The sequence below is a fragment of the Protopterus annectens genome, chromosome 6.part1 (assembly GCF_019279795.1).
Source record: "Protopterus annectens isolate FY-2018-M chromosome 6.part1, PAN1.0, whole genome shotgun sequence".
Taxonomy (NCBI): Eukaryota; Metazoa; Chordata; order Ceratodontiformes; family Protopteridae; genus Protopterus; species Protopterus annectens.
The window spans coordinates 178,631,457-178,656,456 of record NC_056738.1 but is presented as its reverse complement, the minus strand read 5'-3'; the positions used below and the strand labels follow the sequence as shown (position 1 = coordinate 178,656,456).

Genomic DNA, 25,000 nt, shown 5'->3' with positions numbered 1-25,000 from the left:
CCCTGGATAAGCTGGAGACTGCTGCTGGGGGGGGGGGGGTCTGATCTGTGTTGCTGATGTTGTTACCATGCAACCCTTCCCAGGACAAATGGCTTAGAGAATGGATGAATGAGTGGATGGATATAGGTATATATATATATATATATATATATATAGATACATGCACTCTGTCTGAGATGGGTGGCATATTCATGATTATGTGCAAATGTAAATAAAATCAATAAAAATGTTAAGAACTTTTCTCTGGATGCAGGTGGGTGAGTATACCAGAAGACAGTGATGCAGGAATTTATTTGTTATAATCTGAATAATGTATAATATCCCTGTTCGTAGTCAAAAGGTCAAACAATATATATCTGAATTAGTCACCCAGTGTGGCTTGTAACTGTTGTGGCTATCCTAGGTACAAAGTGCATCTGAGCAAAAGCTGCTCTCAGTTGTACATTGCACAGCATAACCGGATCCAGACTTTAGCGTCTGGTATGATGTGTCCTCCACATTTGATCACATGCATCTTCAGCATAAGCAACCTTATAACTAATGAATATCAGGGTAAATGGTGGAAGTTCATTGTCTGGGGACTGTTTACTTGGATATGTTTCAGGACTGCTTCCAGGATGCAAACTGTACAAACAGCTTCCTGACATAACCTCATGCTAGCATTCCAAAGCCTACATTTTTGCATTCCAACAGGAAACAAGCCACCAGGAAACAAAAAAAAGGATAATGTCACTGCGGATGCAGCCTGCTGCTGTTTTGTGACCAACATTTTCAGATGCAGACCTTTATATTTAAGGTTACTGACATGCTAAAGTTATTTTAGGCATAAAAATGTTAAGCTATAATGTGAAAGAAAGTTTCATCACTTCTGGCTTAATGACACTAATGATATGGAAATGATTTACTTACTTTAAGAAATTTTAGAAATTCCATCCATTTCTCATCCTTTTTCTGCCCTTAGCTTTTTACACCTGACACACCTATAGCTGTTGCCCTTTGCCCATTAGTTTTATGCCATCTGTTACTAAGTACTGCTCTGGAGGAGGCAAGGTCACTTAGTTGTGCCATTTATGTTTGGTATTGTTTGGAACTAATTGCCTGAAACTGGTTGTGTACTACAAGACAAAATAAACAAACAAATAAATAAAACAAATAACTGAAAAAACAGATGCATGCTGGACAAATACAGAAGGGAAGTATCAGCATCAGGTCCTGGCACAAAAGATCAAACCTGTTCCTTCCTAAATGGGCCAGAAGTAATAAACAATTAAAATAAATGTCAAAAACAGAAGCAGTGATTTAGTCTGTAATAATAAAACAGTGTTACAGTTCAGCCTGATGTTAACTGGCTCAGGAACCATCTGGAATTCCCTTTTACCTTCTCTGTTTTCTCTTTGTCTGAACACAATTCAACAATTGCAGTTAATAAGGATGTCAGTATTACTACCTACAGATATATAATGTCACCTCCTTTATATTTCTAGTCTAAACCCTATTTTTTACACTGAATAGGCTGATGCCAGAGAACTCCTACCACAAGTAAGATTATATCTTTATGAAAGTTATAAAAACAATAATAAAATCTCTGCAGTAATGGGAATATTGTTATAACTGATGCCAGTCAGTTCAGGCATGCATATGTTGTGTGTTGCACAAGGCAATACAATATGCCCCTCACATCATATTAAAGGAAGACAAAAGGAAAAATTAGACAGGCATGAATGCAATGTGATATGAAAGACAAACATAGCCTTTTGTGGATCATAATTTCTTCTTGGCTATAGCATGTTTTTCTGAGAAAATTGTCTTTTTATTTTTATGTTTTTTATTTTATTTTAATTATGGACTGAAATAAATGTGAAAAGGTTTTTACAAGCCATGATTTAAGAAAGAATTGGTAGGGGGTGGGAGGGTGTGATGCCGAACCCAGGAATGTAGTGTGTCCAAGGAAGGCCAGAAGCAATGGTTAAAATTATATATTTATATATATATATATATATATATATATATATATATATATAATACATATATATATATATATATATATATATATACACACACACACACACACACACACACACACACACACACACACAAACACGTGTGTATACATGGTTTACATTCATTTTGTCAAATTCACAGCTGTTTGCTGTCACAGTTAGTTAATTATGTTTTTAACCAAGGTCCAGACTTACTGAAAGGAGCAACATCAGTTATTGCTTTTTGTGAGATGATGCAAGCGGTAACTGGAGCTGAGTGTGTGTGTGTGTGTGTGTGTGTGTGTGTGTGTGTGTGTGTGTGTGTGTGTGTGTGTGTGTGTTAGGTTAGGGTAAGGTCTAGGGACTGGGATAGATTTTGTTTTGGACATCTGCATTGGTGTGTGTGATATGTGTCTGTGTGTCTTGCTTAGTGTGGTACTGTTAGGGAAGGGGTTTTGGTAAAGTAATGTTTAGTATTGGGATTAGGGCAGGGATAGAGCACAACCCTAACTATGCTGCTGGCCCTAACACCAACATTACACATTAAGTTACTAAAAACCTATTCGCTAACAGTACCATTATGTAGATAGAATGTGTTTGTAGTCTAGTGGCCTTTTTTTAAATTGGAAAATGAAAGTCTTTGTTTCTGTTTTTTTTTTTGTTTGTTTGTTTTTGGGGAAGTATGCTGTCATTCTGCAGGAATCAGTATAATGTGCAATGATGTTTATGCAAGTTGACACTTCCTAATGCGCTATATATGTGTGTGTGTATATATATATATATATATATATATATATATATATATATATATATATATATATATTTGTGTGTGTGTGTGTGTGTGTGTGTGTGTGTATGTGTTAATAACATACTTCTTGTTTTTACAACTAATATAAAACGGTGGTATAATTCTGTGCTGTTCTCAACAGATTTTATTGATTTTTAATGTATTTATTTACTCTTTTTGATCAGGTTGAACCGACTAGGCCTAGAGACTGTTTTCAGTGGAGACCTGTAAAAGTATTCATAGAGATTAATGAAATTTGGTCAAGACATTGGAGTATTTCCTCTGCTCTTTTCTTGATAATTGGCAGGACATCTACCTCAGCTTCACAGGAAGTAGGGACTGATTCTCATTCATATATTTTTTTATGTGCTTGAAAGAAAGCACAGACAGACAGATGATAGTATGAGCACATTATAATTTTTCCTTTTTTTCTTGAAAAAGATCTTTGTTTTGATATGGGTAGCAGTTTTAACCTTTTTTCTGCTTTACTTTTATAAAATAGTAGAAACACTTTGTTAGAATGAGAATTGAAAACATTAGAAGCAAATGAAACAAATAAAACTTGCATCACGGGCAATAGACACTATTCACTAGACAGTGCAGAAGAGAAGCAGAACTATTTTCTGAGGGGTGGCTGTTCAGCTTGGATATACTAGGCAAACAGTAATTTATGTCTGCCTGAACAGGCGTTGTAAAAAGGAATAGCATGTGTTTTTTTTCCCTTCTTTATCATTCCTCTCCTTTTTTCCAGACAGGAAAAGTATCTTCCTTAATACTTATCGTTATGGCTTCTTTAAAAATGAATGCGAGAGCAGCAAAGAATATCAGACTCAGGTTAGAGATACACAGCTACAACATGTGAAGTCTGTCTGATCATGGGAATGCATTAAACAGTACGGCGGACTTTTTAGGGTAAGTCACTGATGAAAATGGAATGTGCAACATTATAGCACGATGAGTAAGAATGCTACATCCTGATTGGCTTCTTCACCTCCAGCTTTGATGATACCTTAGCACAACATCACAAAAGCAGACACAGAATTTACATTACAAAAGTTTCACATAAAAGCATTTTAAGTATTTTATTATATGCAAAGTATATTAATTGTATTAAGCATATCAAGGTTATGCATGGGGTCAGATGTGATGCCAGTCAAATGGCAAGCAGGACCATGACCGGTTAAGATGAACCAGACTGGCAGTGGAAGTCGTCTACAGGGATATGGAGTGCCACCTCTCTTCTAGAGAAGGTGTTCCAGCTGGATTTACATGGTCTTACCTCTACATATAACAAAGGTTCTGGAACCTGACTTCGTATCTTTGGTTGTTGTCTGTTCTACTTTAAAGCTGACCTTTGGGAGAGAACCTCAGTAGATGCTGAGATACACCCCACCCAAGCTGCATGCTATACAGTAGACACTTCAATGTAACTATGAGCTGCAGAAAGGAAAACTCTCTATTTTGCCTGTGCCATCTACAGTTAATAACTATTTGGAATATTTTGCCTTCTTAGAGACTTTAGATATGGTGTTTGATATGGTAACATCTGCTGACAATAGTGCAGCACTTTGGTTGTATGGGGAAATTATGAAGCTATCTGGAAAGGCAAGAATGTGACAAATAGACTGCCTGATTTAAACTTGACAGTCAAATTATTTCTGGACTTCTGTTCTAGATGTGGATTGTCCATAATAAATTCCATATCGGAGCACAAGGATGTTTATCAGTTTACTTGGTACTGACCCCTTGGGCTGATAACTGACTCTGTAGCTCTATAATCAGGCCTAATGCCATGTGTTCTGCACACTTGGGGCAAAACCACTTGTTGCTGAGGTACGTCAGACGTTCAGTACTACAGCTAGATAGGCTTGGGAAACCTAAACAGGTAGGGAGGGTGTCCTGGGAATGTCTAGCCAATGCTTCTGTGTGGAATAGAGTCAACTCCACCTCTGCAAGAGTTCCTCTTGTGAATATGAGGTCATGTCAAAGTAAGCTTTATTGTCATACAGATCAATACAAAGGAAAAAGTGAGTATCACTGCATGGAATTTCGATACTCGGGCTCGTACCATAAGAATGACAGTTTACAGAAGGAAGATAGATTCAATTACTAAAAATTTAAATAGTAAAAATCAAAATCAAAATAAGATACTAAAAATAAGTAAATTAAAAATCTGAGAGCTTTTTTACAGCAGAAACAAAACAAATACAACAACAGGAACAGACTCACTGGAAGTATAAAGATATATAAAAACAGAACTATAAATAAATAAAAAAGGCACACATGCAAAACTTACCCACCGCAAATATATGGCATAAACTTACAGTTTGAAGTTTTTACAGTGCAGATAGAGAAGCATAAAGTAAGCTATGCAGAGAGTTATGTAAATAACAATGACATATTGCACATAAATAATGTTTTTCCCATTTACCGAGTTAGGCTACGGGTTTTTTGTTCAGCAGTCTGATAGCGTGTGGGAAGAAGCTGTTATGGAATCTGGATGCCCTGCATCTAATGCTTCTGTAGCATTTCTTTGTTGGCAGGAGTTTGAACAATCTATAAGCCGGATGGTGTATATCCCTAAATAGTTTTTGGACTCTACCAGAGTATCTGTTTGAATATATGTCCCAAAGGTATAAAAGGTTGGAGTCACTGATTTCTGTGGCTTGTTTAATGATCTTATCCAGTGCCTTCTGATCAGCTTGAGAGCAGTTTCCATACCAGACAACAATGTTGTTTGTCAGTATGCTGTCAAATGTTGCTCTGTAGAAGGTGAGTAGGACCTGTAGGAGGAAGTTAGCTCTATGAAGTCTCCTAAGGGAGTGGAGATGTTGGGCTCTCTTTATAAGGTAGAAATTGTTTGTGGCTCCACTTAGGTCTCTCAAGATATGTTCCCCTAGGCATTTGGTGCTATTTACTCTCTTCACTGTGGCACCATTGATGAAAAGGGTCTATGTTAAATCAGCACACATGTAAAATAGCGAACACTGATTTATTAACCCTTTAAGAATGAAAGCTGACAATCTCGAAGACACGGAACAGTGATTTTTTTTCCCAGGAAAAAAAATTGCTGTTCCACAAAATAGACCAGATGAAGATAGGGTGTGTGGCCTGTTCTCCTTCCTAAAATCAATGATCATTTCCTTGTTTTTCCCATCATTTAGTACTAAGTTGTTGTCAGTGTACCAATGAACAAGTTGGTTCACCTCCTCCCTGTAGGCCCCCTCATCTTCCCTCTTGATAAGGCCAATTACTGTGGTGTCATCTGCAAATCTGATGATTCTATTTTACTGATGCATAGTGGTGCAGTCATGTGTTAGAACAGTGAAAAGAAGTGGACTGAGGATGCAACCTTGAGGGACCTCTGTGTTTATGGTGATGCTGTTTGAGTGATGTTTTCCTGCTTGAACTATTTGTGGCCTTTTAGTCAGGAAGTCGAGGATCCAGTTACATATTTTGTTTTCTATGCCTAGATATACTGAGCTTAGACAGCAGCTGTTGTGGAATTACCGTATTGAAGGCAGAGCCAAAATCTATGAACAGCATGCATACGTAACAGTCCTTATTTTCCAGGTGTTCCAAGGTGTGATGAAGTCTTAAGGCTATGGCATCCACAGTAGAACAATTTGGCCTGTATGCGAATTGTAAAGAATCAAATTTTACTGGTAGGCAGGATGTTATGTGATCCTTAACCATTTTTTCAAAACACTTCATCACTACTGAGGTAAGTGCAGTTGGCCAGTAATCATTTAATGATGCTAGAGATGGTTTCTTGGCAGAGGGATGATGTCAGTGGTCTTAAAGTATTTGTGCACTTTAACCTGGCTGAAAGATATATTGAAAATGTCTGTGAAGACTGGTGCCAACTGATCAGCACAGTTTTTAAGTAGCCTCCCTGGGATAATATCTGGACCAGCTGCTTTGCCCGAGTGAACCCTACATAGGTTCCTGTGTACCTCTTCTAAGGTGAGGCAAAGTGCTGTGGCATCTGCATTGGTGGGTAGTCTCTTTGGTGAGGTTCTATTTGTTTCCTCAAATCTACTGAAGTAGATGTTTACCTTGTTTAAAAAGTGATTGTGAAAGGTGGTTGAATACATGCAATCTGAATGGACCCTCTTTGAGGTATCACTATCAAAGATAGACAAAATGAGCTGTGACCAAAAGGCGGGCAGTAATTCTCATGGTTGTAACCCTAGGTCTCTCTGACAAATACCAGTCTTGGAAGAAGCTGTCAAGTTCAAGAAAGAAGGAAATAAACCCTCCATGCAATTCTAGTGGATAACATGGGCCTGAAAAGCTACCAATGTCCTGGAGGACCTTGTCAGAGAGGGGGCAAGGAAGAAGTTGAAACTGGTCATGCATCCCAGTGATAGGGTGCTGGTTTTGTCCTTCTGCTGAGATGCCCTCTTGGGAAGTGCAACATCTAAACACAGGGTCTCAGGAGCATGAGCAAAGCAACAAAGTACACATATGCAAGCTAAGCATTAGGAGTATGCAGATGTTAACTTGACAAAGTAGGCACTGCAGTACACTTGATGGCCATCAGGAAGTCTGTAGGATCTGTGAGATATTGCCAGCTGTGCCAGGAGAAGTAGGACAATGGATGTATAACATATGCCAGCAAGCCCAGCTGAAATGTTGTAAATAATTATATATCATTTGTATATCAAACTGATTTGTACAGATTATTGTGTTTTAAAATGTATTTGTAAAGCTGCTTGTGTTAAAAAGATGTGCCAACAGTGGGTCCTGACTGTGCTGCAACTGATTAAATGTATATGTTTTAACAGAGGATACTGGAAGAGAAAAGGTTATACTCACTAACTTTTGAAAAATATTCTGAAATTAAATTACCTGGTTTAGGCCATAAAGATTGAATCTTACAGTTTTTATTACAGCCAGAGGCTAAATGTATGTGCCAGAGAATGGCTTATTAGCTTATTAGCTCCTGTAGGAAGAGTGGTAGTGTTTTGTGGTTTTATAGCTTCCAGATGCTATAACATATCTCAGCAAAGCTCTATCTGTGTGTATGGTAACACATATGTGGTAAGTTCTGGTTCAGTTTCTAGGAAAGGGGGCAGCATTGGAACCAGAAATCAGATGACCAGATGTATGTGATGTCATTCTGTAATCTAAGACAAAAATTATGTTTTAATACCAGATGAGACAGAAGTCTCAGAGCACTCCCTTTTTGGAACATGACAAAGAAGCACCCCTCATCCACCTCATCTTGCCTTGCTCTGGTAAGTGACCAGGGAATAATAATTCTTTAGATTAGTCAGTAGAATATAGTGAGATTAGTTAAGTACTGTTTTTCTGTATCTGTGTGAATCTATTCATCTGTGCTATTTTAATATTTCCTGTGATTGAAACTCTGGTGTTTATTGTAAATAGATATTTAGTATTTTCATGCTCTTTTCTTAATGATTAAACATATTTAAACTTTTCATTGTGGCTGGTCTTTTAGAGAATATTTTATTCTCTGAGAGTAGTTATATATATTTGGTGACAGCTGTCTCCACTCCTGAGAGCCTTACCACATTGGCCAAACACTATCATTTGCATTAATATTAATTTCACTCAGTAAAATTGGGTACCCTTGCAAGAGCCATAGAGTAGCTGGCTTTGGAGTGTCTAGTAGTGGTGTAACTACCTTATAGTCTAGGCAGAAGGGGGCATATGTAGTAAATCTGTGCCAGTCTTTCCTAGGTGTGTACGTGTTTTCATGTGTGTGTGTGTGTGTGTGTGTGTGCGTGTGTGTGTGTGTGTGTGTGTGTGTGTGTGTGTGTGTAAATCAAATATCAGAGTGTGTGTCTGTCATCTGCTTGGAGCAGGGACATGAAGCACTGGTTTCACAGAGAGGGTAATGGAAGACTTGGCTTGGACCCTTGGCTAAGGACTCAACCCTACAGCTGCGCCAATGGGGAGTCTTACTGGGGATCTGGAGAGAGAGAGAGAGAGAGAAAACCCAGTCCCCAGACTGTGTTCCCTGTGTGCTCTTAAGGCAATTTGCACTTGATGCAGAGAGCTGCATCTGGAAATACTGTATATCCATTTATGTTCCAAGTGAATGTCCTTCTCCAGTGCCAGTGGTGAGGAATCAGGCTCCTTGATTTCTGGCCCAGAGCAGGGAAGTCACATATTGGTGAGCAGTGGTGTGGATATTAATTGAACTTCTATAGCCTCTAGGCAGTTTTATTTTTTGTTAGTTTAGTTTAGTCAGGGAAAAGCAGGCAAAGATGTCAGTAGAGAATTATGGCAAGCTGACAAAGAACCAGTTGGACAAGGTGTGTGAAGCCAAAGGACTGCTGCATGCCAACCTGACTAAAGGGGAAATTATTTCAGCCTTAGTTGCAGCTCAGAGCAGCAACCAGGAGGATAACCAGACTGGTGATGGGGATTTGCAGCCCTCAGAAACAAGACATTTCACTTTTTCATCAGAGGACTTAAAAAATATGTCTGGAGTTAAAGAGACTTGAACTGGCGGCCAAATGTTTGGTACTAGAATCAGCAGTGAAATTGCAACATTTTGGAGGCAGAGGAAAAAGAGAAACAGATGGAATTAGAATCAGCAGAGAGCCTGCAGCATTTGGAGGCTGAAGAAAATGAGAAGCAGCGCCAACATGAGAGGGAAATGCTGACTTTTCGCCTGGGTTAAAGAGGTAATGGGGAAGGGAATAACTGAAACCCAGCATCAATAAAGGTCAGTACATTTCTTTCCACAGTTTATAAAGTGTGATAAGTTTGACAGTTTTATTCATGCATTTGAAAGACTATGTGAACAGTATAATATTGACCAAGTGCTCTGAGTACGGTTCCTGACCCCCTGATGCCACAGTAAATCTGTAACTGCTGTTTCTAAATTGTCTGATATCAATTGTTTAAATTATGATACAGTAAAACATTGTTTATTAGAATGTTTTAAGTCAACACCTGAATCTTTACAGACAAGTTTCATGAGAATAGACAGAAGGCTGATGAAAGTGCGTGTCATTATATTGCTGAGTTATGCACTTAATTTCATAGGTGGGTGAGTGGGTGTCAGTTCACCACTTTTGAAGGGCTGGCAGACCTTTTGATGGGTGAATAACCCCTTAGCACTTTGCCTGAGGACATGAAAATCTGGTTGGCAGACCAGGAGTATAACAGGTACTGTAGGACCTGTCAGTAGTATCAAAAAATAGGCAAGGCAGGAGATAAGATCAAAGCTCCTTTGTGAAAAGAGGGGCCCTCTACTTAGCAAGCAGGCCATCACTGCACAAGAAGGGGATACCCAGTGCTGCACACGGATATAAGACAACCCATGATGGACAGCCTGGACCACCCCAACAGAGTCCACCAGTAACAGGGAAGCCACTAGTTCAGGTACATGGCCAGGATCAAGGGTTAATTGTTTTAAATGTAACCAGTGGGGCCACATATCGTATAGATGTCCATGGAAGCAAGGTGGGAAACAAAAGGTGGAGTGGGAATAACAGTATGTCAGTGGTAACCTGTCTGGAGACAGCAGGGGTACCAAACTATTACCAGAGTTTATATCCAATCTTAGTGGATGGAAAACAGGCCACTGCTAAGAGAGACACAGCCGCTGACATAACCATTGTGAAGCCTGCAGTGGTTAAAGAGGAGCAGTACTTGCTTGGGCAGTCCAATCTAGTCAGAGCTTTAGCAAGGACCTCATTTCAAATGCCTTTGGCTAGGGTTCACCTTGACTGGTAGGGTGGAAAAGGAAGCAAGCAAGTAGGCGTGTTTGAGGATATTTCTGCAGAAGTCTTGCTAAGGAATCATTTTGAGAAAGCAGTACCTTGTGTGCATGCAGTTACAAGCAGTCAGGCTTGGAGACAGGCATGTGAGTCTGGTAGCCTGGGGGAGACCCAATTAGACCCCACACCTGAAGCCAGGGCTGGTGAGGTGGCTTTTTCAGGGAGGGAGGTACCCTGTAGCAGTGATCCTGAAGTTAAGCCACAGCTGCTGGTAGGTACTGATGTTCCCTTGGACAAAGGGACTGCAAGGGCAGAGGTGAGTGGTAGTACCCAGACTGACAGTGAGGCACTGCTGTCAGACGATACCAGACTTCCTCTGGAAATGGAGTTGGGAAGGGTCACAAAGATAGAGCTGAGACAAACTCAGCTCTTGGACACTACAGTAAGAGGCTTGAGGGAGGTAGCTAGGGAGGCACCTGATCCACAAGGAAAAGGGAAGTCTGTATACTGGAACAAAGAGTTACTGTATAGAGAGTGGATCCCTGAGGGAGGGCTAGAAGGTGAGGTAATACAGCAGTTGGTAGTGCCTAGAGCCTTCTGTCTGGTACTTCTAGCCATAGACCATGACATTCCTTTTGCAGCTCATATGGGCATAAATTTTACCAAGAGGTGTATTATCCAGAACATTTATTGGTCTGGGATTGCAAGGCATGTAACAGAGTACTGCAGGATCTGTGAGTAGTGCCAAAAAGTAGGCAAAGCAGGAGACAAGGTCAAACCTCCTTTGATGCCTTTGCCTGTGATTGAAGTGCCATTTCAGAGGGTAGATATGGATATTGTGGGGCCTCTGAGTACCCCAAGTTCCACAGAGAAGAAGTATATCCTGGCGGTAGTAGAGTATGCCACTAGATGCCCTGAGGTTTTGGCTCTGTCCTCCATCAAGGCAGAAAAGGTGGCAAGTGCTTTGTTAGAAATTTTCAGCAAGGTAGGTTTCCTGAGAGAAATACTGACTGACAGAGATGCCAATTTCATGTCAGACCTGCTGTGGGGTGAAGCACATAAAGACCACTCCTTACCACTCCCAGACTAATGGTCTTGTGGAGATGTTAAACTCTAAACTAAAGACCTTGCTACAGGCATTTGGAGGCCACTTTAAGAGACAGTGGGACAGATATTTGTCCCATCTGCTGTTTGCATGCAGAGAGATACCCCAGGAATCCACAGGTTTTTCACCCTTTGAGTTGCTGTATGGGCATAGGGTGAGGAGGCCTATAGATTTGGTTCATGATGAGTGGAAGGGTGAGTGTGAGTCCCACAAGGAGTCTGTTGTGGCATATGTCCTAATCCTCAGGGCAAGGTTCAGGAAGCTCATGGTCTTGGCCCAGGAGAACCTGGCAGGAGCCCAACAGCGGAAAAAGGTCTGGTATGACAGGAATGCTTGAGCTCAACAGTATGCTGTGGGACAACAGGTTATGGTTCTCATTCCTGTCAGACAAAATAAGCTGCAGGCAGCTTGGGGGAAACCCTTCAAAGTGATAGGGAAGGTCAATGATGTTAACTACATGGTATAACTGCTAGGCAGGAGGCAGGGGCACAAATTGTACCATGTTAACATGATGAAACCTTACCATGATAAGGAGGTCTTTGCGCTAAGTATTTGCAGTAGGTGGCAGGAGGAGTCTGGGGGGATCTATGGCTACTTCGAGCCAGCCAGAAAAATGCCAAGTTACTAAGGTGGAGCCTAGGATTGCAGGAATATGATATGACAGTGCAGCACTGTAGTAGGGTCAGCAATGGCAATGAAGATGGGTTCTCAAGACAGGGTATGGGTTAAAGTATTCTCAGACAGGCTCATGCCCCACAAGCAATGTTTCTCCAGGGTCACTTGAGAAACTAGCTTGAGTCCTCAAAGGAGGGAGAGATGTAATGGTGTGAGGTATTGCCAGCTATACCAGCAGAAGTAGGGCAGTGGATGAATAACACATGCCAGCATAGGTAGCTGGAGTTTTGTAAAGAATTATATGCCATTTGTATATTACACTGATTCGTACAGATGCGTGTTGAAAAATGTATTTGTAAAGGTGCTTGTGTTAAAAATATACCAACAGTGGGTCCTGACTATATTGTAACTGATTAAATGTATATGTTTCAACTCATTCCCTCCAGTACAGCTCTTTTGAGTGTGTACCTTTAACTCCCAGTGGGCATGGCTTGAGCCTTTAAAAAATTAAGTTATCACCTTACAGTCCTAACAAATACTCATTGACAGAGGTCAACTATCAATGTAATTGTGTTTACCATCATGTATGTTTCAAGATAAAATATTCTGATACCTTGTATGTAGTATGGTTTTGGAATTATTAATGCAAATATGAACAAGCAATATGTAATGCCTAGAGGCACAGAAGGAAGTGACTGCAGAAATGCCTGGAGGTGCACTCGGCTGTAATAAGTTATCAGAGGATACTGGAAGAGAAGAGGTTAAGCTCAGCTCCAGTTAACTTTTAGAAAAATATCCTGAAATTAAATTGCCTGGTTTAGGCCATAAAGATTGTATCTTACAGTTCTGATTACAGCCAGAGACTAAATGTCTGTGCCAGGGAATGGTTGTCTAATGTGTCAACTTGAGCAAGTCACTTAACCTGACATTGGTCCCAGGTCACTCCTGAAAGGGGAATGTGGGCCTACCGAGTTAACAGGATTATTCTTCTTATTATTATTATTACCAAAATTTAATAGCTGTTGCATTAGATACAAGTATTGACAGGTGATCACTGGTATAACAGAAATCAACATCTATTGCATTAAATAAACATGTTGACAGGTAGTCACTGGTAAAACAGAAATCAACAGCTGTTATCTTAGATACATGCTCTGGCACATGGTCGCTTTTTTAACAGAAATCAACAGCTGTTACATTAGACAAATGGACTGACACATGGTCATTGGTACAACAGAAATCAACAGCCACTACATTAGATATATGAACTAACATGGCCACTGGCATCAACATTTATTATGTTAGATACATACATTGACACATGGTTACTGGTATAAATGAAATCAATAGCTGTCACATTAAATGCATATGTTGACACATGATCAGAATCTTTTTCTAACTCCAGTGCTGTTCTTGTACTGAGTCATCTATATGGCTCTACTTCACTTTGTGGAAGTCACTCAGCATCGAACACCTCTTCGTTGAACCCTATTTTGGAAGTTTTCATTCATCGAACAATTGTTTCAGTGAACTTTTTCCCATGGTAAGTAACCAGTGGGCCATTATTGGAATTTGGGCTTTTCCCCACTGTAGTGAGATCTCAGAGTTGGTATTTCTAGTTAGGGGGGGTGTGGGGGCGCATCCCCCCACCAGGGTGGGTTTTAAATATGCTGCTTTTGTTGAGCTTGGTAGGTTGGCCCACTGGTTACTTACTCTGGTAAATAGTTTCACTGAAATGATCATCTGACAGATGAAGATTCGATAAATAGGGTTTGAAGAAGAGGTGTTTGATGATTAGTGAGTTTGACGACAAAGTGATATAGACCCCACCTATCTTTCCCTGTACACTGTGTTCTAGTGGTAGTATGTCTTTTTCCTGTTCATGGTTTGTCTTCTTCCATTATCTTGAAAGCGTTTTCTTCTACCATGTGATACTTCTTAACAGTCTGACAGTACAACTGGTGCAGCCACAGCTTTTGCCATGGTTTCACAGTCAGCTGATTCTCCATTCACCTATGGTATGGCCTGTGCATGTCCAGTTACAGAAGTTAAACATAAATCTTTATAAGCTATTTTTTTACATTTTGTTGCTTCATTCACTCCCATTCTTTTCTTTCCATTCTGGCTTCCTGATTTATGGAGATGCGTTGTAGAAAAGCACCTAATCTTGTGGATGCAGATCCGGGTCTTATCCTTCACTATTGGCAGCTACCTAGTTTATTAGAATCTATAGATTTATGTTGTTTACTTCCTACTACATAGATATTAGATTGATGATGCCCTTAGACTATGGTTGCCTTTTCAGAAGCTTGTCTTCAGGCCCTGCTTTGCTGTCATAAAGCTGGAATCTCCAGAGAAGCGAACTGGTCTTCAAATACAAAACATACATACATACTAGAAATAGTAAACATTTCGCTTAGTACCTTATTCTTTTACTACTAATTTACAAAAAAATACATATTCATTGATCATTTATCCTTATGTATTTAGCTTGATCTAAATTAACATGCATAATGAATAGTTAATGTTTTAAGTACATACCATTTTCAGACTTTTGTAAGTCTCCTCTAATGCAGTCCTGAACCTCTCTGGGGAGGCTGGTTTCACAGTTTGAAAACCACTGGCAGTTTAATGTGTGCACTTCAGAGGTTTGATTGCAAACAAATGAAAAATGATAATAATGGTCACAGCAATGTATTTAAACACCTTACTATCAGAAACATACATTGCCTCACTGACAAGCTTGAGCAAAAAAAAAAAAATTAATGGCCACAGCAATGCATATTTCAGTTTGTTTCGCACAAATGCACACTCATTTGCAAAGCCAAATCAATGACTGTTATGGTACAATAACAGCAGAGGTCAGTCACTTTCATCCATGGACTGCCTCTTACACACTAATATACTGCCATACAAGCAAATGAGTTAAATCCCTCTGATCAGAGACAGAAAAGCAAATTACATGCTTCTGTATCACGTCACAAGGTATGTAGCTGAAATCCTTTAGGATACTGTTGGCCACTGCACTGTGACTTACAAAAACCAAGACAGCTCGTCACTGTGGCTCACATCAGTTTGAGTGTCTACTTATAAAAAGAAAAACACTGCTGCAGCCTGCAATGCACTCAGAAGTGCTGCCAGCACTTCACCTTCAGTGCTTAAGCCAAAACTCAACAACTCCAGCAAGCAACAGCCTTTTCAATGTTTTAATATTTAGCATGTACATTGTCAGACTCTCCATAATTTATAACATGCCACTTTCACTCAATTCTCCATCCCTTGTATCTGGTCCATTACTGGTAATATATGCAATGCATCTACAGAAGTGGCCTTTGCTCTTGCCTTCTACTGCCATTAAAGCTTGAGAGTATGAGTTAAAACTTCTGAAATACATTATGCTATGTCCTTGATTGTTAAAAATAAGAAAAAAATAAATAAACTGGGTTGGCACTGTCCAGACCCGTTGGCCACATGTTGAAAGTTAAAAAAATGGCCACAGGTTGAAAGTTAAATACAAACAAAAAAAAAAAACAAACAAAAAAAAAAAAAAACAGGCAAAACACCAACAAACAATGCAAATAAAATCTGCATCTAGGTGTGGGATAATGCTCTTCCTTGTCTTTCCTGATGATTGTCCTGTGCCAGAACACAGAACATTCTCCTTCAGCAATAATTCCATGTTTTAGCCCATGACAGAAGTCAGTAGTTTTCATCCTTTGTCTTACTTTTATTCTTGTGAATGGAGTCATATCCATACTCTTCCAGGAGATCTTCAGGAACCTTACCATACTTCCCCCATCATTTACTCAAAAAATGTGAGGAATTACCAATCCTCCCTATTATATTTTGAAAAAGTTTGTGGAATTACTAGTCCTCCTCACTGATATAATAGTTCTTCATTGACATCACTGGTTCCCACAGCCTTTTCCATTTTTAGCTTTTGAGGTTCCATGACAACCACATCTTCAGTGAAAGGACTAGGTCAGTCATATTTTCCTGGCAATGTCTTTGAACCAGATACAAAAAACTGCCTTTCTCTTCCTCTGTAAATATTGAGAAGTATTGATTTTGTAGCCCTGCTTTTTAGTCACCCCCTTCCTGCTCATCCATTATTTTCTTAAGTTCATCTTTCTTTTATAGGTTCATAGATTAGTACTAGGCTAACTGCTCTTGTGGGCCATTTTAAGCCTAGCGAATTACCCCATGTGAGAATCAAATCCTGCACCTTCCATCTCTAAGGTAAACACCTTAACCATTGTGCCAGCCTCCCTACATCTATAAACTACTTTACCAGTATTCTTGAGTGAATTCACAGTCTTTTCCTCAGTCTGTGGCTTTCCTTTTCAGACTGCGTTTCCCATTTTTTTTGTTATAACTGAAGTTGTTTAATCTTCCTCCTTTAGGATTTACTTATATTTCTTAAATCCTGTATTATTCTTTATCATCTACTGATGGTGTCTTGGTTGAAAACTACTGTTTTTTTTCTTCTTTTTGATTTGGATATTTGTTTTACACATTTTTTTCTGTTTACTGATAGCATTTTGTAATAAGTCTTGATTGTTCATCAGCAATATATTACTTATATTTGGTAGAACTTTCCTGAGGCACTATTCTATTTTATCAAAGTCTGTTGTCCTGAAATGTGTATCCCTCCCTTTAATGTGGCATGACACCATAGATAAATTGATTATGAAGTATAATACTGAGCAATCACTTGTTTTCAAATGGCTATGCACTTCCAGATCTGTGCATATCTCTCATTGTGCAGTTGAGTACAAGTCCAAAGCTGTTGTTTCTCAAACAGGTACTATGGGTCTGTGGCCTACCTCTTACATCAAGAATAATTCTTCCTCTAGATGGTGCTGTAATAAGGTGCTCTAATTAACATATGGCATATAAAGTCTCACATTATTAATACATCCCCATTTCTGTGGCACCCTAAGGTTATGGTCTACCATTTGTTTTATCTTTTAGCATGTTATTTAAAGGGAGGCCCTGTACACATTTCCTTTATGGATTGTTGGCAATTCTAGTCTCCAGTGTTCCTCTTGTTTATCAGTTTGTTCTGTTGCTTTGGTGCCTTTCTTTAAATAGTGTTCTACAATTCTTTACTTTTTGTCTTGTCTGTCCCTTGTGCATGTTACATGTCTGGATATGCTTCCATCATGGTACTGAATATACTGCATTTCTATTGTGCCACAATATTAAGACACTGCTTTCCACCAAAGTCATAAGACAGGAAGTCTGTAGACAGTCATACTCATTGCCTCCCATTTTTCATTTATCTTACCCCCCATGCTGTCTCATCTATCTTGACAAAATGTCGAAAATTGAATTTGCCCTTTCTCCAGTGTAGTGCAATCTTGGAGTTGGTATATATAATTAACTGTGGATGTGGGGGGGCAAATAAGGGTGCAGGGGGGGCTTGCACTTGCATCAAAAATTTTTTGAGTTTTAGATATTTTGATTTTCAGTCTTTTGAACTTTCGATCTTCTGACATAGACCCATGTGTATATATATATATATATATATATATATATACACACACACACACACACACACACACACACACACACACACACACACACACACACAATATCCTTAAGTAAATGTGATCTAAACTGTCTAAATATTGCTGTGTTTAATATGCAGAAGTAGTATAGTCCAAGCCATAAACAAAAGACAGGATGGTTCTTTTGTACTGCATTCTAGTGAGAAGTGGAGAATGTTCATTCTAAACAAATATGTGTTGGAGGATAACAGGGTTTTAGTACAACATCACAGGTTTGGATTCCTGGCTAAGGAATAGTAGTGGCCTAGACAAGCCAGCCTGAAGATGAAAGAACAAGTTTGTGGAGCAGACCTAAAGAAAAACATTGATGTTCAGTCTTCAGGTTTTCATGCTTTTTAATGCTAAAAACCTCACCTGTGGAACTCATTAACTTGATGCCTTTGAGAATGTTCATTTTTGGTTGGTTTCAGGCAAGCATTAAAAAAAAAACAAAATGAAAAAAAAATGTTAATATATTTCCAATAATTCCAGCTTTATTATAATAATAATAGTAAGTGCTTTCATCTTACTCATGGGAAAAAACTATATAATCACTTCAAGTTTAAAAATGCTAAAATCACTCCAACTTTAAAAAAATATAATCTCACTCCAAGGCCTGTATGGCTTTATCTTTTTTTTAGTGGTGATTCTATAATGATCAAACTTTTATTGTTCTTGGACTGGATTATTACTAGTAAAGCATTAAACAACCCTTTTTGAAATAGCCTTTGAGAATGCAGTTTAATGATATGTTGCCCCTGTTTTAAGTTTTAGTTCTTTTCCTTGTATAATCTTGAACTTAAAATTCCATTTCTGGAGAACTGCACATAAAATATGTCATTTATTTTTTAGTGCAACTTGCAAGTTGTGGCAGGTGGTAGCAAAATTAGTTATGATTGTAATTAGCTAATATTCTTCCTAAGGCAGTGTCATAACCTTGCCTATTGCATATTTGGAGTCCTTGGTTATTAGCTTTTCAGCTCTATCGAATGTGCCATTGCTAATATGAAAAGAACTTTGTTTAGAACATTTTGCACATATTTTGAATCATTCATGGGAATGTCTAACCAAGCCTTCCAATATCTGAATAGTATTAGTAGGTACCATCAGCAGTAAGATGACCTTCCAGCCTTCTGTTACCATTTCAAGTCTCTTAGCGATGTGAAAGAGCATGGTCTGTGCTTTTGTGAAGCTGAAAGATAAACCTGATTGAGCTAGCTGTGTAATGCAGCCACACCTTGCAATTAGCATGCCCTAATATGTGAAGGTGAGTGGTCTAAGCACCATATAACCAAATTGCTTGTGTACAATGATCCAAATTATAAAAGCAGGCAGAGGCAAGGCTCCAGATTCTTCAGCTGATTTATTATAAAACACACAAGCGCTTTCACCACAAGGCTTCTTCAGGTGTATAAAAAACAACACTCACACACCTGTACTTATATTAAACATTAACTAGTCACATAATTAAAAGGTAAGACTCTTAAAGGTACATAAGAACAGTTGTGTTCAGCCCACAATAAAATACATAATAAAATGTATAAACTTCATTACATAAAAGCAGTGTTACAAAATAATATATATAAAAATACATATTAACCACAAAAGTATAACATATTCTACCTACGAAGTGGTCTATTTTTCAGGATGGGTCTCAATGGTACATGGTCATTAAGACCATGTCCAGTGTTGGCTCTTAATCTCACAATCCATTTAGCCTCCAGGCTCTCGGTTTGAACTCTGATATCACCACCCCTCAAATTCTCATCGCATTTACCTAATACCATGAATGTAAAGGCGTGTTTGTCATTGGGATAATGTATTCATGTTCAGGGATAAGGTTTATTGGCAATGTAACAGGGTAGCCATGGGAACATCATGTGCTAACAGTTACGTAATGCTGTAAATGTCGAAATGGGAACAAGACAACTTGGTCGGGGGTGATTTCAAGGATGTTATATTATTTTTTCATAGGTTTGTAGATGACCTCTTCCTTTTATGGGGGGGGGCAATAGAACAGTTAATGAAATTTGTGGATTATATCAATGTTTCAACACACTTCCTCAAGTTCACCATGAATTGGTCATACACTGAGGTTAACTTTTTAGATGTCTCTATTATACAAGAACCTAATGGTGCACTGAGCACTAAAATGTTTAGGAAGGGATGCCATGTGAACAGTTTATTCAGAAAAGACAGCATGCACCTTCAATACACTTTTAGGAATGTTGCACAGAATCAAGCTTATAGGGCCTCTAGATTAAATACTAGAGAAATAGATTTCATGGAACAACTAGGAAAAGACAGACATAGAATTGACAGAGAGGGGTTACGATCAGAAACTTGTTAACAAAAGTATTAAGACAGTAAGAAACTTTAGACATAGTAGAGCCAGGCCCTATTTCTCTGAACAAGCAGGAAGCAATATATGTAATGTGAGTCAACAGAAACAAACTTCACAACCACTCAAAATGTGTTTTAGTTATTCTAGAAATATAAGATATTACACAGATATTATAGGTAAACATTGGAATATCCTGACATCTGACAAACAAGTGAGCAACTTGATAGAAACACATCCACAGTTTACTTTTAAAAATAAGAAGTCACTAAGGAGATGATTATGTAATCCCAGAGATCAAATTAGGACTGATGATACACCAGGGACTAAACCATGTACCAGGTGCCAATTCTGCAAATTTATAAATCAAGATATGGAATTTCAACATCCAGACACTGGTATAATTTATGCATTAAGAACTAGTGCCAGGTGTGATACTCCCCATGTGGTCTACCTTGCCATCTGCCAGGCATGTAGTAAATTCTATGTGGGAAAGACCGATAGATTATTAAGGGACAGGATCAGGGAACACCTATACCATATTAAGAAGGGTAGTGTGTTTAATGCTTTAGCAAAACACATAAAGGAGACCAATGACCAACACACCTTTACATTCATGGTATTAGGTAAATGCTATGAGAATTTGAGGGGTGGTGATATCAGAGTTCAAACTAAAAACCTGGAGGCTAAATGGATTGTGAGATTAAGAGCCAACACAGGACATTGTCTTAATGACCATGTACCATTGAGACCCATCCTGAAAAATAGTCCACTTCGTAGGTAGAATATGTTATACTTTTGTGGTTAATATGTATTTTTATATATATTATTTTGTAACACTGCTTTTATGTAGTGAAGTTTATACATTTTATTATGTATTTTATTGTGGGCTGAACACAACTGCTTGGGTTGGGAAGGTGGCCTAATGGTAAGGTGTTTGCCTTACAAACACAAGGTGCAGGGTTTGAGTCTCACAAGGGATAATTGGCTAAGCTTAAAATGGCTCACAAGGGCAGTTAGCTTAGTACTAACCTATGAACCTATTATGTACCTTTAAGAGTCTTACCTTTTAATCATGTGACTAGTTAATGTTTAATATAAGTACAGGTGTGTGAGTGTTGTTTTTTATACACCTGAAGAAGCCTTGTGGTGAAAGTGCTTGTGTGTTTTGTAATAAATCAGCTGAAGGATCTGGAGCCTTGCCTCTGCTTGCTTTTATTATTTGGACTGGTTTTGTGTTTCTGCAGAGGTACCTGGTTACTATTGGAATTACATTTTGCTTTGTGTACAATGATGTTTTGATGCTCAGGAGGCAAATGGTATGCTATTAAATAAGGTAAAGAGAAGTGACCTAAGACAATAACCTAATTGTTGTAATCCATTTTGTCAAATGGCTTTGCAAAATTTCCAGTGCTCCTATATCTAACATTCTTTGACTACAAATGATTAAATGACGTTCAGTTATAGGTCTTACAATGTAAATGAACACATCCTTCAACAACTTGGGATTTCTGGTTACAAATATATTCATTAGTAGTCCAACCTACCTTAAGGCTCTGGCTTTACCTTTTCAAATGTTACTTAAATCTCAAACCATTTCCAACAGTGGTAGCTAGACCTATCAACAATTTCTAATGTGTTATCTCCAATTTTAATTTCTTCTTCTATACTTTTACCAGGGATAACAACCTTACTTTTTAAATTTTTAATGCTAAATTATAATCCTGCTTCTGACCCATACCCATTTATACTAGTTAGACATGTATTCAATTTATTCACATGATCATAGATTTCAATTTATGCTCTGACTTTACAACAATCTGCATATTTCATTTGCCATAATCTCATAATTGGGCATTTCATAGAATATCATATTAAAAAATAGTGATCCCAATATGGAACATTGAGACACTTCTCTAGTTAAGTTCTTCCAATTTGATTGTATAGCTTACAACAACAACACTTTGTACTCTTTTTGTTAACCACTTTGCTATTTGTTTAACTATATGTGTTATACCTAACTATTGTATACATTTTATGATATGGTTATATCTTAAGCAGTCAAAAGCTTTGATACATCCAAGTAAACTACTGAATAACTTTTCCCTTTTATCTCCCAATTTTGATATTCTTATGCTGCTTTGCCACTCACCCCACACATCTCATCTGCTGGGAGCATAATCTCTTTCACATCCTTTACTAATATATTAGTTCTACTGAGGTTACTGCACCTCAGCTAAAGGGGAATTGCCCCTACAGTGACCTCACATTTTCACAGCCCACCAAATTCATAGTGTGATCTCGGAGTTGGTATATTTAATTAGCAGGGGGTGTGGGGGGTGCTGGGGGACTTGCCCCCCTGCAAAAAACATAAAAAATGTTTTTATTTTATTTTTGTATTTTATTTTCAAAGTTTCAAAACTTCGATCATATGGTCTTGGTCGTATGATGTTCAAAGTTTTGAAACTTTGATAATCTGATAGGAACCCATCAGTGAATACATTAATGACTACATAATTGTCACAAATGATTTTTGCATGTGGATCACAGGAAAGGATAATCGATGTGGGCAGCTGGTGACAAATCAGTCAGTTTGGGAATGATTGTCCATTGTGAAGTTTTGATTGGTGGGTTTTGTAATATCCTGGTAAAATTGAGTGATGGGTGCAGAATATATACAGAACCAATATCACATTGGTTCTAGTCAGTGGTGAAATCACCAAAGGTGGCTGCTCTCTACTTCCCAATGAAGAAAGCAACATGTTTTATGTCAATGACAACCACAAGAGTAGCAGGTGGGAGAAATCAATAAGTCTTAGGAGTAGCTTAAGGTAATTTTCTACTAAATGCTCACAAATCACCTAGTTAGATCATGGTCTGAAAGCAAAAAAGAAATAGCATGCTTAGAAACAAGCAGCAAGGCACATTTGTTGTTTTTAATATCATACAGAGCACAGGGCAGAATCAGTCCAAGGACCATTTATGCTTAACCAGTCCTCACTTTCATTTGATACCTACTGGCTCCATGACAGCAAAACAGATTTCGGCAGAGGAGAATTTACGGACACCCATCCAATTGTCAATAATCTTATTAAAAGTAGTTAGGGTATCCCTCTTTTTAATATGTATAGGTAATTTATTCCAGAGATGGGATAAGCATTGGGAGACCAATCTATCTATCCAGTGGATTTATGGAGATTTGTATCCTTTGTATTGATGTTTGTGGAGCCACTCATTTTGTGGAGGTGAATAAGATGGAGGAGAGTAGGGTCCTTTGTGGCATGAAAAGCTAGGCATAGGTCACCACATAGGAGTCTATACGAGAATGAATGCAGTGATAACATTTTGAGACTGCCTTGATGGTTTAGGGTCTTTAGACCTGTGATGTTTACATCAGAAACCTCTGGAATGTTTCAAGTTGTGTGACGTTCTTGGATAGCTACCTGCTGAAAGGGGCTTCATTCTATAACTGGTCCAATTTGGGCTGCATATAAAGGCATGATAATTTCTTTACGTCTAGATAAAATGCCTATGGATATTAGTTGAGCCAAATATAAGGATTTCCTCATTACTGTTTTGACAAGGTCAAAGGGCAGGCAGTTTGTCTACAAAGTTTTAAAGATCTCTGAATATGACTCTCTTTGCTGTGGGGTACAGCAGGAAATGTATGCTTGCTGAATGTGACAATATTATACTTTTTTCTTTATTTAAAATGAGGCCATTAGCTTTTTAACAGAGATCTGCATGTTCTAGACCTTTCTGTAGAGTCAATGTACTGGATGCTGAATAAAGTAGAGCATCTATCTTCTACTCATCAGGAAAATTAATTAACCAAGGGTTTGGATTTGTAGTTTGAAGATCAGAAAAAGAGATGCTAAACAGAATGGACTCTAGCATGGATCCCTGAGTTACACCACTAATCAGAATTTTGCTTTCTGAGGTGACTCTTGATACTTTACCTGCATGTGTTCTGTTTGACAGCCAGTTTGCTATCTATCTAATGACATAAGAGTGTAGGTAGAACACTAAGATGATTTATTTTTGAAATTTCCATTATATTTGGCCCTCTTGGGGACTGCTTGGTGTATGCTTTTCAGTAGATCTGAGTAAATGTTTGAGGTGTTAATAGCTTCTGATGCTGCAAGGGACTTGGAAATATTGCAATGGAATTTTGAGAGCTCTTCATAAAGTCTTGGTAGGTTTGCCTATTTAAAGGTCTTGAACTTTGAGACGATTGCTGTATGGTAGTATTGTTTGAAGACTTGCTAGAAAAGATTGTTGAATTATGATTGGATTTGACTGGAGATGGAGATATGATAGGAGTGGTGCAGGAGATTGTGATGTTGGGTAGGAGAAGCTGTAGAATATTAGAACCCTTAGTAGGTGCATTGACTGTTTGTTCCAGAGAATTTGCATTTATTAGGTGAAGGAATCATTGGGCATTCCCAATATTAGTAATGTAGGTATTCCAGTTAATAAATGGATAATTGAAATCCCAACATAAACGTATGTATGGTCAGTTTAGCAAACTCATTAAGACATTTTTCATGATCATTATGTGACATAGTGTGAGCTATAACATACTATGAAGGAATAATGTAGCTTATTTAGGGTGATTTGGACCTCAAAAAAGATAGTTTATAGGTCACAGGGAATCAGTCTGGAGATAGTAAAGGATCTGATAAAAGATGACACACCCTGCAGCTTCCTGTAGGCCTGAAAGTATGATAAGCGATGAACCCTGGTGTGGCGGGAGCACTGTCTTTACACTGAAAACAGGTCTCTTTTAATTTAGAGATATGGCTGTGTTCAACATGCAGAAGTGCTTCAAGATTTGGTAACATTATAACAACCGTAATGTGGCCTGGAGCTTTTTTATGTTTGAATGTCCAGTAAATGGACGTTCTTAAATAAGGCA

The 25,000-nt window shown here is 38.4% G+C and overlaps 1 long non-coding RNA gene across 1 annotated transcript in view; it reads right to left on the bottom strand.

Moving 5' to 3' along the window:
- The window catches only part of LOC122805453, a 209,216-nt gene that overhangs the window by 182,001 nt on the left and 2,215 nt on the right, over nt 1–25,000 (bottom strand). Inside the window, exon 2 of the long non-coding RNA XR_006365370.1 lies at nt 18,117–18,140. This is a non-coding gene — a long non-coding RNA (uncharacterized LOC122805453). The remainder of the gene's footprint in view (nt 1–18,116; nt 18,141–25,000) is intronic.